The sequence below is a fragment of the Lynx rufus genome, unplaced genomic scaffold (genome assembly GCF_022079265.1).
Source record: "Lynx rufus isolate CCGP_SWC_20201006 ecotype Redwood Valley unplaced genomic scaffold, mLynRuf1.p SCAF_11, whole genome shotgun sequence".
Taxonomy (NCBI): Eukaryota; Metazoa; Chordata; class Mammalia; order Carnivora; family Felidae; genus Lynx; species Lynx rufus.
Window position 1 is genome coordinate 68,292,576 of NW_025814825.1, and position 17,803 is coordinate 68,310,378.

General features: G+C 62.9%; 1 long non-coding RNA gene across 4 annotated transcripts; it reads right to left on the minus strand.

The window, feature by feature from the left end:
• Positions 1 to 7,988: 7,988 nt before the first annotated feature.
• On the minus strand, positions 7,989 to 13,072 carry LOC124506776 (uncharacterized). 4 transcript variants are annotated; one of them, XR_006960880.1, is made up of 5 exons: positions 12,957 to 13,072; positions 12,470 to 12,648; positions 10,418 to 10,580; positions 8,874 to 8,969; positions 7,989 to 8,681 (listed from the first exon to the last, which is right to left on the minus strand). It is a non-coding gene; the product is annotated as an uncharacterized LOC124506776 (long non-coding RNA). The 4 variants fall into 4 exon arrangements; XR_006960878.1 differs by having other exon boundaries at positions 12,470 to 12,651; XR_006960879.1 differs by having other exon boundaries at positions 10,418 to 10,520; positions 12,470 to 12,651; positions 12,933 to 13,072.
• Positions 13,073 to 17,803: the final 4,731 nt, after the last annotated feature.

Genomic DNA, 17,803 nt, shown 5'->3' on the forward strand with positions numbered 1-17,803 from the left:
CCTTCTCTGTCCCTCTAGACCACGAGTGACAGGGGGCAGGGACATGTCTGTGCACTCCGGCCCGCTGGCCCCTCCTGGCTCCCCGTGGGGCTCCTCCCCCAGGACACGGCGCCCGGAGTGGGCGCGAGGCAGGTTCCCAACAGGGCTTCCTGCCCAGTGGCCGGTGGGGAACCACGCGGAGTCTCGCATCCGGAGCGTGACGGGGACCCCGGACCACCAGGCACTGGGGCCACGCGGATGTTGCATGACCGTTTGAGACGGTGGGAGGAGGGAGCAAACCCTAGAAACTTCTGGAACCAAGCTTGCAAACTCTGCAGCCAGGTGGCCAGCAGGCCCACGAGCCACATCGGGACCGAGCTCCCGGGTCCCTGCCACGAGAGCCGCGTGGATCCTTGGAGATGAAATGTCGTCGGACGAGGTTCAGAAACGCCGGGGGTGCGGGTGGGCGCCTGGCCAGGGGCGCCCGTGCTCCCCTCACGGGTCGCGGCTCACTGTGGCTCTGGGTCAGCCAGTTCTAGATGCTTCCTTGTAGAAATTCCGAGACGGTTTTCGCAGACAAGAACCAGGACGTTGAGATGAGCTTTAGATACGAAATAAACACCCCCAGCGACACCAAAGGTCTCCACAAAGTGACATTCTCTGCTTAAAGCCAAAGGAAAGGGGGCACCTGGGCGGCTGAGTCAGCTGAGCGTCCAGCTTTTGGTTTCACCTCAGGTCATGATCTCACGGTCTGTGGGTTCGAGCCCCGTGTCCGGCTCTGTGCTGATAGTGCAGATCCTGCCTCTCCCCAGCTCTCGCGTGCATGCGCGTGTGTGCTCTCTCTCTCTCTCTTTCAAGAGAGAGAGGACACTTAAATACATACGAGACATTTGAAACAAAATAAATAAAAACATTTAAAAACACAAATAAAAGGGAGCGTGCAGACAGGCTAAGCCTAACTTGGGCCACGGCCTCCTGAGAACTCCACGTGAGCCAGACCCCAAGCACGGGGACCCCAAGCATCCCCCCGACCCTGTGCTCTCTGCGGCCGGGCAGATGGTCCGTCCGAGTCCGGGGGTCACGTCCTGGCAGGAAGCAGGTGGCCCCCTTGACGACGGGGGCTGGGGCAGACGCTGGAGGGCCAGGGCGGGGCTCCGTGGGCCACAGGGGCCCCGCCCACCGTGGGGAGTGGCCCGTGGGGCGCGGACAGCATCCAACTCGGTGCCTGATGGAAGGGAAGTGAATCTAACTTCCTCCCGGGGTGTCGGTGCTCTCCGAGGACTCTGGCTGCGCACGTGGGGCCTGTGGAACGGGCGAATCCTTCCAGCTGTCAGCCTGCCGATCCCAGCCCAGGCTTCCTGGCTCCCGGGAGCATTTCACGGATCTCAGGCGAGGCAGCACATACTTCTTCCGACGGTTTTCAGACAAGTCAGATGTGCTAATTTAATGTTAAGGTCTATGTCAGCAGGCGCCTCTCAGATGTCCTGAGTCCAAAAAGGGATGCGTCTACTGTGACCCAGTTTCCTCTTTCAAAAGCTGCCAGGGTTGATCCTGGCTTCATCCCGGGCTGAGCCTGGCTCCACTGTAGGGTGACTTTTGTCTACTGTGGGCTGGGCCTGGGTCTTCCTGGGCTGATCCTGGCTCTGTCCTGGGCTGAGCCTGGCTGCATCATGGGCTGACTTTTGTCCATCGTGGGCTGAGCCTGGGTCTACTATGGGAGACTGGGTCCCTTCAAGTCTCTGCCGTAAACCACTGCATCTTGTCTCGCCCTGCTATGTTTCCCCCCGACCTGGGGAGGCAGTGTGGTCTCCCTTGCTCTCCAGTCTCTCCTGGACCCGCTCCCATGAGCCTGAGGTCCTACTCTCTTACTCATTGTTGTCTTTCAGACTGAGCCACTCCAGAGGAATCATGGGGGCCCAGGAACTAACATTGTGATGCTTCTTTTATCTGAGGACCAGTCTTACCAGCTTTGACCAGACCATGCCCATTTTGTGGACAAAAGTCCCCGGTGGCACTGTCCCCAGCTCAGAGCAACTCTCCCCCTTGCAAGTGGCCCCTTCCTTTGGGCTGTGACTCCTTTAAAACCAGGAGCTGGTGACAGAGGGGGGCCAGACTGTCTGGCCATCTGTTGCCTGAAGTTTTTAGCCAAAACCAGCAAATCGTGGACAAGAAAAAATAACAAATATTGACATTTTGGGTTTGATTCTCTGAAAACGTTTCTATACTATCTATGCCTCTTCCCACCACTGGTGATGGAGACCCTGTCCGGAAGGCAGGGGGACCCCTGTCTGCGAGGCATGCCACGGGCTCTGCAGGGTAGCCCGTCCACACTCACCTGGCCTCCCAGCTCTGGTGACCCCGGCTGTCCAAGCAGAGGCTGAGCTTTGGTCTCTTTGTCTTTGAAACTGCGTAAATATCTCCCAGCCAAAGACTTTGTTAAAACATCTTTCCTTCTGTCTGTCTGGACCTCAGAACTCAGATGTCCCGTGGTTGCCACTTGACCGGCCAGTGGCTCTGTGGGCCGTGTGGACACAGGCTGTGGGCTAGCCTTTCCTCCAGGGGAGCGGAGCTGGGGGCGGGAGGCCCGTGGGAGGGACGGCAGAGCTTGGGGCTGGGGGATGCAGCTGGGGTGCAGCCTCGGGGCTCAGGGACAGTGTTCCAGGAGCAGTTTGCTGTCCCCTCCCCGAGGGGGGACAAGGACGCAGCCCTGCTCACTCTGGGGATCGGGACCGGGGAGCCAGCATCTAGCGGGGAAGGTGAGGTCCTACAGGTGGTCAAGGCCTCCGCAGGACCTGGCCGCCCGCGAGCCAGCCGTCCCCTGCCTCCCCGGTCTCCGAACTGCCAGGGGAAGCAGGCCCTCTGTAACACTTTTACCGCAAACCTTATCCTTGGAGCTCGAAGGAAGGGTCCCTGAGTGTAGGTCCCCCAGGTGCGGGGCCCACACGCACTCAGGTCAAGTCAGCAAACGTGTGACCGCACACGCTGGAACGTTCCGATCCCGAAATGCCCAGGACGGGGCTGCAGAGACACAGGACGTGGACGAGCGGTTGCTGGGGGTGGGGGAGGCGGGGGAGGCTGCGTGGCAGTGAGGGGTCCGGGTCTCTCTCGCGGGGGGCGCACACGTGCTGAAGCCGGCTGTGCCGACGGCCACGCATCTCCGCGAGTACACGCGGGCCGCTGAGCTGTGCGCTGTAACAGGTGAAGGACAGCTGTGGGAAGAAAGAACGCCCCCGCGGAAGGAGAGTCTTCTGGGAAGACGTCTCCACGGGCAAACGCGGGTGAGGCTGGGTCCCACGCCGGGGCCAAGTCTTCCCGCTGGTGCCGCGCCCCGGCCGCCGAGGGTCCCCGTCGCTGCCACCCGCGCTCGCCCTGGAAGAGACAGGTCCACGCACGGCTGCGCCCACGCTCCGGTCCCCTTCCCGCGTGCGTTTCCACCTCGGCGCGGGATTCCACGGGCGCTCCCATGTCGCCTTTGAGCAGTCATGGAAATTTCCCACGACATTTAGGCCAAGATGAGTCAATGACAAAGGAAATCTTTTTTAGTTCGTCTCTGGTAACGAAGACTTGAGAGGCCAGTTATTAAGGATCTGCCCAGATAATGTTTTCACGACTCAACCCGAGTGGACTTGTTCCCGGTGTCGATCGACACCCAGCCTGCAGCGGGGCGGGTGCTCAATCCTCGGTAGAAAACAAGGTATCAACCGTACTTCTGGGGCTCCCCAGTTCCCTGTCACGAATGCCACTGGCCCCTCACCCCCAGTCACAGGGGCGTCTCCGGAAGGCGGCTTCTCTCCCAGCAGGGGCGCCCGTCCGTCAGTGGGCACCGGCTGGACTCCGGGGCCGAGGGCACAGGGGCTCCAAGACCCCGGGAGCCACAGTGGGGGCTCCTGCAGTGACCCTCAGCAGCCCCCGAGAGGGTCCTTGCCGTGACCCTGGGGACTGGCCATCATCCCTCTGTCTCCGATCCCCGGCCCAGGCCCGCCCGGGGTCCTGCAGGCTCTGGCGGGGCCCACACACCCTCCCTCTGGGCAGGCCCAGCCCGGGCCCAGGTCTGGACCACACAAGGAGCATCCCACGAGTCCCCTGCGCTGCTGCTCGGCCCAAAATGCGCCAGAGGACTCGGGGAGGGGCGGGCCCCGGCTTCGCACCCCGGGATCTGCAACCGTGGTAACCAAGGCCCAAGAACAGCCACTCCCGCCCGGAGGACGTTTCCGGAAAGATGTGCTGCCCAGAGGCCCAGTGACTGGTCAACGCGGGACACGGGCCTGGGCCAGGCCGACGCTCAGGCAGCCCACAGACCGCCGTGGGTCAGCGAAGGCTCTGGTGACCACATGGCACATCAGTGTCCCTCTGCCCGGGGCTGCTTCCCTCCCTCAGACCAGAAGCCGTCCTGTGGGCCCCGATGCCGCCTCCCGGGGGGCCTCCCAGATTCAGGCTCTTCCCATCCCTGCTGGCAGTTGGCAGGGGAGGCAGGGTCTGTGCCCCTTCTAGGAACATCCCAGCCTTCACACAGTGGGAACTCGTTCTCGGTACACAGTCTCTGAATCTCTGATAAAAATAGTGAATGGCCCCATCTTTCCAGGCGTTGTCTCCCCAAATGCCAAGGGTAACCGTCGTGTCCAGGCTGGTTGGTGCAGGAGGTGGAACAGAGGGGCCGACAGGGTGGCTCGTGTACCCTGAGAGCACCCCAAGGAAGCCCCACCCAACACACCACCTTGTTTCCTCCGGAAACCCCGCTGGCCCACGAGGTCCTGTGGGCGCCTTGGACAGGACGCATGAGCGGAGGGAGAGCTGTGGCTGGGACAAGAGCAGTGGCCAGAGTGGAGCGTGGGCAGCGGTGGCACGTGTCCCCAGAGACGACCATTGCTGTCCTCCCAGATGGGCTCGGTGCCCGTGACACTCAGGCCCTGCATCATCAGGGGCCATCCTCAGCTGTGACCTCGTATCTAGAGGGACTGGCCCTGGGAAGGCCCCCAGACCGAGGAGGGGCGCCGAACAGGGGCCACTCAGCACTGCGACAGACCCCCCCCCCACACACCCCAGGAGCTGAGTTCTGGAGTCTCTCCGGGCACCCGCTGGAGGCAGCCTGGCCTTATGGTTTCCCCCGCCTTCAGTGCCCCGGGAAGGACGACTGTCCAGGACGCAGGCCAGCCGAGAGGAGCCCTCCTGTGCGACAGACACGAGGGAGCGAGCCTTTGAATGAGCCTCAGCCGGCCCTCGGGCGGGAACCTGGGACTCGGCAGTTAGCATTCTGGTCACCGGAGCTGCTGGCACCTTCCTGACACAGACACGGACGTGACGGAGAACCGTCCTCCCAAAGATCGGGGGGGCCCCTCCCCGGGCTGAGCGTCCTGATTGTAAGTAGGTGGCTCACACTTCGATTTGGCGAGAACATTAAACCGCGTCCCAGAGGGGCTGTCGGGTGCCGGGCGGAGGAGCAAGTGCTCCCGGGGGAACTCTCAGAAGGAGGGCACGCAGGGAGCTGCCGTGGCCGCCTGCCGTGGCGCCCCGACGCGGCAGCCGAGCCTGGCTTCAGTTTCCTGTCTTCGGGGCGGGACCTCTGGGGGGCGCAGGGGCCCGGCTCTGTGCACCCGGGGAGGCCACCGGGGGCCACCTGGCGGTCGCGGGCCACGACCTGGCAATGTGAGTGGCCCAAAGCCCGGGACCCACTGAGGGCGGGGCAAAACTCGTGTGTCTGCCTGCCCGGGTCACACAGCCCCGCCCCTGGGCACTGCCTGGGGACCGTCGCCCCCAGAAGCTCATGGGCCACGCGTCGTGCACAATAGCAGCCCTGCCTTTCCTGGCAACAGACCGGGACTCAGTCTCACGCCCAGGTCTGCGCCCCGGGGGCTGCTGCTGGGAACAGGGGGGCTGGGCCTGCCCCGGCCAGCACCTGCTAGAGCTGCGGTCCCGGAGGCTTGCGTGCACGCCGTTTCCTGCCGGTCCCGGGACGGCTGAGGGGTCCAGACCGGATCTGAAGTGACACACGGAAGGCGGGGGAGAGCCGCGGGCCCCGGCGAGGCGGGGGCCCCGTGACGTCAGCCAGCCGTGGCCTCCCCGACTGTGGAACGCGAGGGCGTGAGGCTCCCACGAGCAGGCGTGTGCGAGAGCACCCGGCAGGAAAATCAGTAACATCCCAAGTCAGCAGGCAAAGCGAGCCCCACGGCTCCTCCCAAACAGGACAGTGCGCCCCTGGACGGAAGGTGCCCTTCCAGCGGACAGGAAGCGGTCATGTTCTGGAAGGAGCGACGGAAAAAAGTCATTTTTCACAGAAGTGTCACGCATGGGACAGCAGCCCTCGCAAAGGCACTTGGCACATTGGCTTCTCCGAGCTACGGAGCAACGCCGGGTCGCGGGGCACGTCCCCAGGGGGTGCCGAGTGCATTTCCCAGAAAGAAGAGAAGCTACTTCCGTCACAGGGCATCGGGGGCAAAGACCACCGCAGGCCCCTGCGTCCCCTCACCAGGCCCGGGGCACTCCTCGGGCGCTCCCCCCCTCCCAGGATGAACGCTTGTCATGGCCCACGGCTCGCAGAGAGCTCCCAGCGCGTGCCAGCCGGGCTTTGCCGTCGTCTGGGATCTGGGGGGTCAAGTCCTTCTATGTGATGATGGTTCCGTCACATAGAAATAAAAATGGCTGGGATTTTCAGACGGCATTAGGCAACAGTGGTGCGTGTGGACAGGTCCTGTTGTAATTGAAGCCTGTGGCAGTCTAGACTCTTAATTATAAGTGGGCTTCGTGCCCAGTGTGGACCCGGATGTGGGGCTTGAACTCAAGACCTGAGATCAAGACCTGAGCAGAGATCAAGAGTCAGACACTTAACGGACTGAGCCACCCAGGCGCCCCAAGACTCTTCACTATAAAAGACAGAAAACACGACCAAATTAACTTCAAGGGCATGTATGCGTTCACATGGCTTAAGCTTCAGGTCTGGCTTGATCAAGCATCCCAGTCTGGTCTCTAAGTGCGTATCCATGTTCTAGCACAGCCATCCTTGTCACAGGATGGCTGCAGCGGGTCCAGACCGTTCCCACAGGTATAGACTCGAGGGAACAATGAGCGTATTTTGTCCAGAATTCCCAGCAAAATCCTCGTTATTCTTCATTGGCTCTCTTGGGGTCACTTCCCCATCTCGGCCAGGAGAGTCTGGTGCTTTGATGACCGGCATAGCTCAGTGTGGACTGGAAAAGGGAGAGAGGCAGAATACCATGCGGGGTGACCCCAAGCAATCAAGGCCCACGCAGAGCCCCCCTCCCGCCTCCTCTCCCAAGATGGCCCCTCACAGCGGCGTTTTGACTGCCCACCCCTGCTCTCCAGACCATGGCTGGCACAGCTGGCGGACCAGAATCCGAGCTTTGCGGCCAAGACGGGGACCTGAGTCTGTTGGAGGCAGAGCTCCCCAGGAACAGCCCCGACCCCCACGGCCAGGCCTCCCTTTGCTCCTCTGCAGGCCGTGAGATGCCCAGAGCCTGCTGGGAAGTTCCCGCTCGGGTGCCAGCCACCTGCACAACCTGACCGCCAGTGGGGGTGCCTCCCGCCGGGGGTTCCAGCTTCTAGCTACTGTTCCGGACAGACAGGCACTCTGCAGCACCCCACGTATTCCGCTCAGAGTCTGTTAAGACTGTCGGGCGCGGATTTCCAACTTTGTCCGCGTTGGCTTTTCTGGAGAGAACGACATTTCTCTGCGGACTGTGGCTATGATAGAGCTTATCCATTTCCCGATGTTAAGCTGTCTTTGCATCCCTGGGATAAACCCACTTGGGAATCTGAGGTCTTCAGTTACCCTTCCTCACGTTTTTGATTTTGAGCTGCTAGTGTTCCAGTGACGATTTTTGCATCTGGGTGGCCAGTAGGTTTTTCCAAAGCGGTTTCAGATTTTTTTTAAGTTTATTTATTTATTTTTGAGACACCGGGGGGGGGGTGCACAAATGGGGGAGGGGCAGGGAGACAGAGAGAGAGAGAGAGAGAACCCCAAGCAGCCTCTGCTGTCAGAATCCACAAACCGTGAGATTATGACCTGAGCCGACACCAAGAGTCGGATGCTTAACCGACTTAACCGACTGAGCCGCCCAGGCTCTGTGTGTCGATCGAAGTTACGCTAGCCTCAGAAATCGCACTAGGAGGTATCTAGTCTTTCTCAGAAAGGTCTGTGTAGCTTGGGAATCGCTTGTTCTTTACGTGTTGGAAAAGATTCCCCAGGCAATCACGTTTCTCAGAAATCTGTTGCTATCGACTGGTCCGTGCAGTTTTTCTCATGCTTTTTGAGGCCATTCTGTTCATTTATACTTTCCTCGGATTTTCAGATTTTAACTGTGTGTCTTATTGTTATATAATTCTGCATGTTTATGTTCTTGTTCTTTTTCTGGGTTCTATTTGCCATGGATCTCTTTCTTTGTTGCTATTTTCTCCCACACACCAGCAGTTGGATTATTGGTCAACTTGGAAGGTTTTCTGGTTTTTCAGCCTTGGCTTACAAGACGCTCAGTTCTTTCCCCCAGTTTGCTTGTTATTATCCTTTAAAACTAAGGGAGTGGAAAGGTGCGTAGACCTTCACTCCCCTCACAATGACAAGATCGAAGGCTGGCGGTGTGCCCCTGGGAAGAGCTGTTGACATGTCCCGGGATTGTCCCCAGCAGTATCTGCAGGTTGACGGTGTCCCAAGCACTCTGGCTGTGGCTGTGCTCCCCTCGTTGAGCCCGCAGCTGTTTGGGGGATTTGTTTAAATTCTTAGTGGCCGGGGGTCTCTGTGGCAGCCAGGGGGGCTGGCCCAGCCCAGCGTGAGGAGGGGCTCCGTCCGTGTCGGTCCGTCCCGGGTCCCTCCCTTGTGAGCGCTGCGGGCCGTCCCCTGTGGGGGGAAGTGACAGGCACGGCCCAAGTTGCTGAGGGGTCCTTACCACGCGCGCTCCTTCGCGGCCAGTTTTGTCACCAAGGTGAAAAAAATGTGGTCCCGACAAAAGCATTTTCTCGGCATTCTTGAGGTTTTATGAGGTCTGTTAGACGCACGAACAAATGTTACAAAGACCTAACACGCACTTGCAAACAAGTGTGTGCTTTGTGTGACACGTGGTCTTTTGTAAGACAATTACCATTTCTAAAAGAATTTTGCTTTAATGTTAATTTTCAAGAGACAGAGAGAGAGAGAGAGAGAGAGAGAGAACACGAGCAGGGGAGGGGCAGAGAGAAAGGGAGACACGGAATCCAAAGCTGGCTCCAGGCTCTGAGCTGTCAGCACAGAGCCCGACGTGGGGCTTGAACTCACAGACCGCGAGATCAAGACCCGAGTCGGAGTCGGTCGCTTAACCGACTGAGCCCCGCAGGTGACCTGGCAAGACAATTATTTCGACCTTGCAACTGAAGACTGGGGTCTCCTTCATCCACCGGAAGCTGGCCAAAGCACGTGACCCCCTGTCCCCGTGGACGGGCTGTGGTAGGTCGTCTCCAGACTCCGGAGGGTCTGCCTGCGGGCCTGAAGCCTGTTCCTCAGAGCCGGGGGCCCCAGGACCTGGGCCCAGGGCCTGTGTGCCCTTCCTGCTCCCTCTGCGGCGTGCACCCCCCAGCGGCCCGCCCGCCCGCGGCTCCTCCGCGCTGTCTGACTCCCCGGATGCCTCAGTCTCCTTCCCGTCCGAAGGTTTGTCCTTCTGTGTGATCAGAGAGACCGATGCCGTTCATTCCTCGTCCCGTATGCAGGACAGTTTACGGGCTCTGTGATGTGTGTGGGCTGTGTGGTTGTGCATGTTGTATACATGTGTGCTGCACGTGTGTGTGTATGTTGTGTGCATGCATGTGGCGTGTGCGTATGCTGTGTGTGTGTGTGTGTGTGTGTGTTTGCGGGTGCACACATGTGCACACAGGGCTCCATCCCGTGTCCACCAGTGGCAGGACTGGGGTCTGGTTTGGGTCCCTCCCTGGGGGCTGCTAGGGCCCCCCCAACTAGGGCTGCTGCAGGGAACCCCTGGGGACCACATCTGGGGTGTCCTCTGTCCTCCAGGCCCAGTGTCCGTGGCTCCCGCTCGGCCCTGGGTCCGCATGAGTCGAGGGGAGGTCCCCTGCCCTCTGAGGTCACGGGGATGTGCTGGGGACGGAAACTCAAGGGGCCCTTGGGATCCCCGCAGCCGTGAGGGCCGCTCAGGTCTCTGGTGGGCACGGGCTGGGGGTCCCGACCCGGAGGCCGAGGGGGCTGGCACGTGGCCAGAGGAGGTGGGCTCCCAGGTGGCTTCCCGTCCACGTGCACCAGCCACAGAGGTTCCCGCAGGGCCGGGTGGGGTGCGTTTCCGGGCTCCTTCCCCCCCTCCCCGTCCGCGGGTGGCGGGGGGTTTGGGAGGAAGTCCGAGACAGGACAGGCAGCCAAATATTTTAAATGAAAACCTTTTTCCGAGCGATTCCGAAGTCAACGAAAACCAGCATAATACTTTCATTCCAGAAAATGGCTTTTACAAACCTTTTCACTTTCCCTCGTCCCGCTGAGGCCTCTGGAGTAGGAAGACACAGGATCCACAAGGTGCCATGGTCGCCATGATCCGTCCCGGGAAGCAGCGTCTTCCCTAAACACAACAGCGTCCTGACGCTCCAAGCAGAGAAAGCCAACGACGGAGAACCGGAGGCTGCGAGCCCAAGGTTAACATCGCGTTCTGGGGAGTGAGCGACAACAGACACCCCCCCCCCCCGCCCCCGGCGGGAAGGCAACCCCACACTTGGGGGGCGCTCAGGAAGCGGGGGCGGGGGGGGGCCCTTCCCAGGTGTCTGCACCTGTGTTCGCTGAGGTGACGGCCGCCCAAAGCCACCGGACCTGCCAGGGCTCCCGAGGCCTGCCCTTTCCAGCCGGGACCCTCAGCGAATCCACGCACACCCCCCGCTCCGGGTAGCCCCTCCGTTCGGCCTCCCCCATCCCGGAGGGGGGCCCCCAGAGCACAGGGAGCCCCGCCCTCGCCTCCTCCCTGCCCCTCAGCTGGCGGCACAGCTCCTGCTGGGTGGGACCCGCAGGGCAGCTACTGGGGACGCGGCTCGGGGCGCTTCCCCTTGGCCAGAAGGCGCCGAAGAAAGTCAGTTTGCTGGGAAGGGACCAAAGGTCCCACGTACGCATGTGCACACACACGTTTGTGTACACGTGCCCTACGTGCGCGCGCATCACAAAGCACGTGCACGCACACGTGTGTCCACACGGGCGTGCTCACCTGCGCGTGCATTCACACGCACACACAGCAGCACCCAAGCACACACGCATGTATAGACACGTGCACATGTGGGCATGCACTCACACACGTGCACGCGCACTCTCACACCAGAACCGAAACACACACACACGCTCACACCGGGACACAGGGCACGCTCACACTAGAACACACGCGAAAGCTCACACCGCTCACACCGGAACACACACGCACGCTCACGTGCATGTCCACAGCTCTCTCGCTCTTCCCACTGCCCCGCCCCCGCCCCCCCCCCATCCTGCAGACACTTCCTCAAGGACTGGACAGGGTCGGGGGCCTCAGCACTACTGGGCAGCGCAGTGCCCCCCACCCACTGCTCCACTCAGCCAGGCGACCCGCCCCAGAAACCCTTCCAGTAACAGCGGCCTGGCCAGACAGATGGACAGACGGACCGGGCTCCTGGGGGCAGGACCAGCCTGGGACACGCAGGGTGGGGCCTTCAGGTGCTCGTGCCGGCCACACCGGGGTGTCAGAGAGGGGAGGAGGGCAGTGGCCCCAGGGTGCTTGGGGACACCTGGAGGGGGGGAGACCCAGGCCCAGCCCCTTAGGCCCATGACTCCCCAGGAGGAGAAGGTCAGCATTCTTTGCCAAGGCTGGAATTCTGACATCAGATTTTCCATGCTTGGCTGGAGGGTGGGGGTGGGGGAGCCGTTGCCGGGGAGGGAGGGAGAGAGGGAGGAAGGGAGGGAGGGGCGGGGCGGGGCGGGTGGAGGCGGGAGCCTCCTCTGAAGGCCTGGCCTGCTTCTGGGCCCCCCACTGCCCACGCCCGCCCGTCCGCCTGGAGCGCCCTGGCCACGGGCCATCCTGAGACTTTCTCATCCCCGCTTGAGGCCTCGCTGAGTCACGTGGGGGCTGGGTTAGGGGCTCTAAAAATAGCCAGCGGCTGGGGCCAGGCTGGGAGTTATTATTAGGCTGGGACAGAGCCCCTCCTGGGCGGGCTCCCTTCTCTGAGGAGGAAGGGACGTGGTCAGGGGTGGTGGGGCCGCCTGGACACTCGGGCCCATCCCTCCCTGGGCCCAGGGGCCGGAGTCCCTGCGCCTGTGTTCCTCCCACCGGACACCCTTTCCCCTCGGCTCCCCGGGCACCCCACAGGGAGGCCCCTGGCCCTTTACACGGGTCAGAGCGCCCCCTGAAGAACAGGCTCATGTGGGGGTCAAGTGAAAATGATCCAGAATTTCAAGACAAGCAGGGGGTCCCTCTGAGCTTGGTGTCCTGTGGGACTGTCCAGCCCACGCCCCAGGAAGCTGGCCCCGCACCCCATCCCCAGAGGTCATTTTGGTCACCCGAGGAGAGAAGTCACAGCCTCGGAGCCTGCAGGAGTTTGAGCCATCTCGGGGTGCAGGAGTTCCCCAAACGCCCGCGCCCGGAGTTTGTTTCCGGAGGAGAAACGGCCGTCAGGCCAGCACCTCTCCTGGTTACCGTGACCCATTCACATAGTGTCGTGGCCCTCGGGACAGTCCTCCTGCTGGGGAAGGAGCGAGTGGCCGCTGGGGGCTACCCCATGGGAGCCAAGCCCCGGCTAAGAAGCCCGTGCCCTGAGCCCCTCCCTCGGAATCTCTCCAGTGAACCCCTGCGCCCTGGACGATGGGGGCGCTGACCCCAGGGCACGCCTGCGGGGTCCTCCACCCATCACAACCCCCTCCTCCCATCCAGCCCAGGACTTCCAACTCGGCCGGCACGGCCTCCAGCCTCACCCCAGAGCCCCAGCATCCTCCAGTGGCAGAGACCCCTGGGAGGGGCACCTACCCGAGGGCCGGACCCCGGCCTCACCCCAGAGCTGGCTGGTGTTCTCCCCCCCGCACGGGGTCACCTCTGGTGTTAGAGCCGCGTCCACGCAGCAGTGGGGCGGGAAGGTGCCGGTGCTCCAGAACTAACTAGCTTCCGGACTCAGAGGGAAAGTGAGCCGGATGTCCTGGGGCAGAGCCACCCTCTGCCTCTCTGGACAGAAACACAGTGAGGTCCGGGAGGCGGGCGGCCCGGCCCAGGCTCCTCAGGAAGCCCGAGGAGACAGGAACTTCCCCCAGAGTGCCTGTGCCCGAACGTCCCTGGGCTGGGGGAGACACGGCTGCGACCTACCAAACACTAACGAGGTCAAGTGACCAAAGGGGCACTTTGGCCATGGGTGTTGCATGATACCCAGAGAGGTGCCAGCTTCTGGGGGCACCAGACGAGGTGGTCATGATGGTGCCCACGGGGCTCAGTCCCTGAGCACAGGGGCCACCTGAGGACAGTGATAACCTGGGAGCTCACGGCTGGGGCTGGGACTCCACCCTCCACGGCAGGGGCCCGACCTCTCGAGGTCCAGAGGAGAGAGCAAGGCCGGCCAGGCCTGGGGGGGTTCAGGTTCACCCCTGACCCCAGAGTGGGGTGTCTGGAAAGGCCGTCACACATTGTGAGAGAAGAAACCATTTCCACGTTCGCCTCCCAGACCTTACGATGAAGATGAGAAAGGAATCTGTGGGCTGCAAGGCCGCGAGCCAGGGTTTGTCTGTCTGCCTCAGGGGACACAGAGCCCTCCCGAGGTCTCCGTGACTGTGATCCCGAGTGCCCACTTCTCAGGGCTGCACACATGGGGAAGACTGTCCAGCCGTCTCGTCATCAGCCAATGCTCTCCAGGAGGTCCCCTCGGCATGCAGGGGACAGTTCTGCAGGGGGACGGGTGTGGTCTGTGCGGGTGCGGACGAGCGACTGACCCCAGAATCGGGGTGAGCCTGTCACACCTGGGTCACACTGGTGAGGGGCCGCCGGCACAGGGGCTTGAAGCTGCCACAGCACAGTGCTGCTGACGTCACGTACCCATGTGGCCACCTGCGAATGTCCCTTCCAGCTGCCATCGAAGTATATCACCGACGATGCTGAATTCCCAAAAAGCCAAGGGGTAAGCAGGAATTCTGCCCCCCGATCTCCGGCTGGTGCCCCGGAAGCACCACTTCCCAGGGGGCCTGCCCCACACACAGTCCTGAGTCTCTCGGACTGGCTGCCCGGGCCCGGCCCTGTCCTGCAGCTGAAGCCCGGGGAATGGCGTGGCCCCTTCAGTGGGGCTGCAGGGGAGGTGACCCTGAGACGGCCACCATCCCACGTGAGCTGCCCAGTGCCGGGACCGGGGGAGCCACATGCTACTGCGACACCAGCCGAATGACAGGCACCCGCTGCTGGAGCCCGGTCGGGGCAGTTTTCCGTCCGCCTGGCAGGGGTAGACGTGTGCGCGGGCAGGCTGAGCAAACGCTTCAGGAGGGAGTGTAGGTTAGAGTCAGGGGTGAGCAGGGCTGGGGGGAGATGGGGCAGGGGGGCCACACCCCCTCACCCACCCCGCCCTAAGGAGAAAATTAAACTTCACATTTATCTTTTTGCTCCAAATAAAGGCCGACTTTTGAGAGGAGACAGCTGATTTGGGGTGATGAGAGGCAGACGAAGAGGCACGGATTCTGCCCAGGCCAGGTCTGGCCCGCAGGTCGCACCCCAGGCAGGTGGCGCGGGGCAGACAGAGCCCCGGGGCCAGCCGGGGCACCTCCTCCGCGGGCCCTCTGCACCGGTTCGCGGTCCGCAGCAGCGTCCGCTGGCTGCCCTGTGCTCGTCCCGGCCACCCCCACCCCCGCTGGCCAGGCCTGCGGCTGAGCACTGGGCCCCGGGGCCTCTGGGAAGAAGGAGGGTGGCTGGGCTTCCCCAGGACTCCGGTGGGGGGGGGGGGCTTTGCACAGCAGTTTGGGGAGCGGGACGGGTACAGACAAGACCCGCTGGGGGGTGTAGACAGACTTCCTGCTGGATAGACACTCCACGTTGGGGCCAGAACCCTGGGAGGCCGTGTTCCCTTTCACTTACCCGAGCTTCCACCCCCTTTCCCTCCCTCCCCCTGCTCCCTCCTCCCTTTCCTTCCCCTCCCTCTTCTCCGCTCCTCCCTCCTTCCCAACTCCCCTGGCCCTTGCTAAGCCTGGGAACCTCCCTCCCCTCCTCTGGCCTTGAGGGGAACAGCTCCCACGATTGTGGTAGGTGCTTGGATCCCCCAGGAGATAGACCAGCAGGCCGCCCACCAAGCAGTGAGGGCTGTGTGTCCCTCCCCAGGATAGGGCCCAGGTCCCCGGAGCAGACGATGTCCAGGCTCTTGCGGACACTTGGGGTCAGGGTGGGACGGAGGGTTGCTTGGCAAAGAGCCCGCTCCCCACAACAGTCAAGTCCAACAGTCAGGCTTAAGTAGGGTAGGCCCGGGACCAGAGGCAGGGACCTTGAAGAGGCCTTCGAGGACCCCAAGCTGTCTCCACGGGTGGGGTCCCACCTGTTTGGTATCCCTTTCTGAGCACAGCCAGGTGGAGCATTTGGGCTTGCACCTGTAGGAGCCCTTCCGACCCCAGAGACGGGACCCTCAGCACCGCCCCTTATCGGAACACTCTTGCTGGGATCTATGCTGGGATCTCCCCTGGGAGACGCCCGTACACGGAGCCCTGCGGTCTGTCTGTGTCTAGACGTCCAGCCCTATTGGCGTCGGACGTGGCCAGGCCCGCCACTGGACCCTGCAGCCTCGGGGTAAAGGCCACAAAGAGAGAGAGGGAGACTGAGGACACAGACCAGGAGGTGAGGGGCCACCTCCATGACCACTCTGCCGGCCCCTCCCCAGCCCAGGACTGAGGGGACGGGGTGGGCTCGGTGCAGAGGCAACAGCGGGCCCCAAGCCAGGTGGGCACAGTGGTGTGGGACCCCTGGTCCTGCAGACCCCCTCATGGCAGCCTGGGCACGTGGGCAGCCCCCTCTCCCCGGGCCGGTGCCGCGCCTTGGGCAGCAGAGGAACGCCGGAAGGTTCTCGGGGGTCCGACGAGGCCTCTGGCCTGGGAGGATTGAGGCCCACTGCAGGGCTGGCCACGGGAGGGGCGGGGCGGGCCCTCCTCCCCTAGCTGAGTCCCCGCCTGCAGTCACGCCCGCCTTTGCCCAGCGCCCCCACCCCGATGAATCACCGAAACTCGGCACTCACACGCCCGCCAGACCGGGCTGCCCGCCTGAGGCCAGGCCGCGCCGCGCCCAACGCCCGCGCTCTGGCTGCTGGGGGCCCGGACGCCCGCGCTCTGCCAGCAGAGGCTTCTGTTCCCCGGGCCCACGGGCCAGGCTCTCCCTCCATCACTCCAGGAAATGGAAATGTTCCTAAAACTTTTCACTTCACAGCTGCTTTTACTTTTTAAGTCCGTGCTTAAAATAGCCTGGAGCCTTTTCCGAGGTTAGAGGGTTGGCCCTGCACCGCCAGGCGGGGAAGGGGGGGCTGTCAGGAGGACGCGCTCAGCCAGAAAGCGCTTCTCCTTTTTATGTAACTTTGGGTTGCGATGCTCATGTTTTGAACGTCAGGTGACTTTCCTGTGCGTGGACTAGAGGGCTGCGTGTGCAGCGGCCGGCTCGCTCACAACCGTTTGCACAGCCGTGAACTCAGACTGAGCACTGTCCCCAACAAACCCTGGGTCCCTGGGCCAGACCTTGGCTGTGGTCCTCACCTGCACGCCACTGTCTTCGTAACGGCCCTGGGGGCCCAGCCTAGTATCGCACAGCACTCCACAGGTGGGGAAACTGAGGCCGGGAAGTACAGCTGTTTGCCCGAGGCCGCACCCGGAGCCCCACCCCATCAGGCCAGGACGCCCCCGACCGGGAACCTTGCCCTTCACTCAGGAGAGTCAGGCTCCCCGGGGACCCCTCCGTGTCCCCGCCACCCCCCAGGGCTCACTTTCCTGAGGGCCGTGTCCCAGGCCAGCTCTGCCTTCCTGTCCGCAGGAAAGTGGACAAGACGCCCTTGGGCTTCAGGGTGAGTCCAGCAGAGTTCCCCGGGGCCCCTCAGGCCCCCCCCAAACATGGCCAGTACGGGGGGGGGGCCCTGAGATTCTGCAGGTGCAGGCAACAGGTGCGCACGAGCCCCTGACCGTGCAGGTCACAGTAGTGGCCGGGCGGACCTCACCGAGGAGGCTCCCCAGGCTGCCTGGAAGCCGTGACACCTGAAGCCAGTTTGGAGCGGGCAGAACCAGTCTGACCACACTCAGGCCAGCTGTGGGCATGGGAGGGGGGCACCCGGAGGGTCTGTGCAGACCTGGCCGGATGCCCTCAGGCCACCAACCACACAGGGCTGAAAGCCTCACCAGGGTGGCCGAGCGTCTGCAGGCTGTTGGGTCCCGTGCCCCGCCTCCCTCCCCGTCCCCTCCTGCCCTGGGACCCATGACCCCCCGAGGACGAGGGCTGGAGGCAACAGGCAGTGGCCCTTGGTTGACGCCCGCCACCCGTCTCCCCAGTCAGCTTCCTCTTCCTCTCCTCCCCACTCGGCGGCTTCGGGGCCAGTATGCCTGGTGGTGCCGGCCCAGAGCCGGTCCCCTGCTCTCTGTCTGCTCCGCCCCAGGGGCTGCACTCCCTGGCCCTTGTGCACACGCCTGGGTGCGGGGCCTGAAGCCCGACGGCCCCCGCTGCTGGGCTGCACCTGGGCCTGCCGGGAAGGGGAGAATGGCCATGCCCCCTGGGAGCTCAGGAAGGCCCCTCCTGTGACTCAGTTAAGAGCCTGTTGATGGGGCCTGCGACTGCCGAGAGGGCCTCTAAGAACCAGGACACCAGAGTCCGTGGGGAGCCCCAAGAGAGGGCAGTACCGTGCCGGCCCAGATCACGGG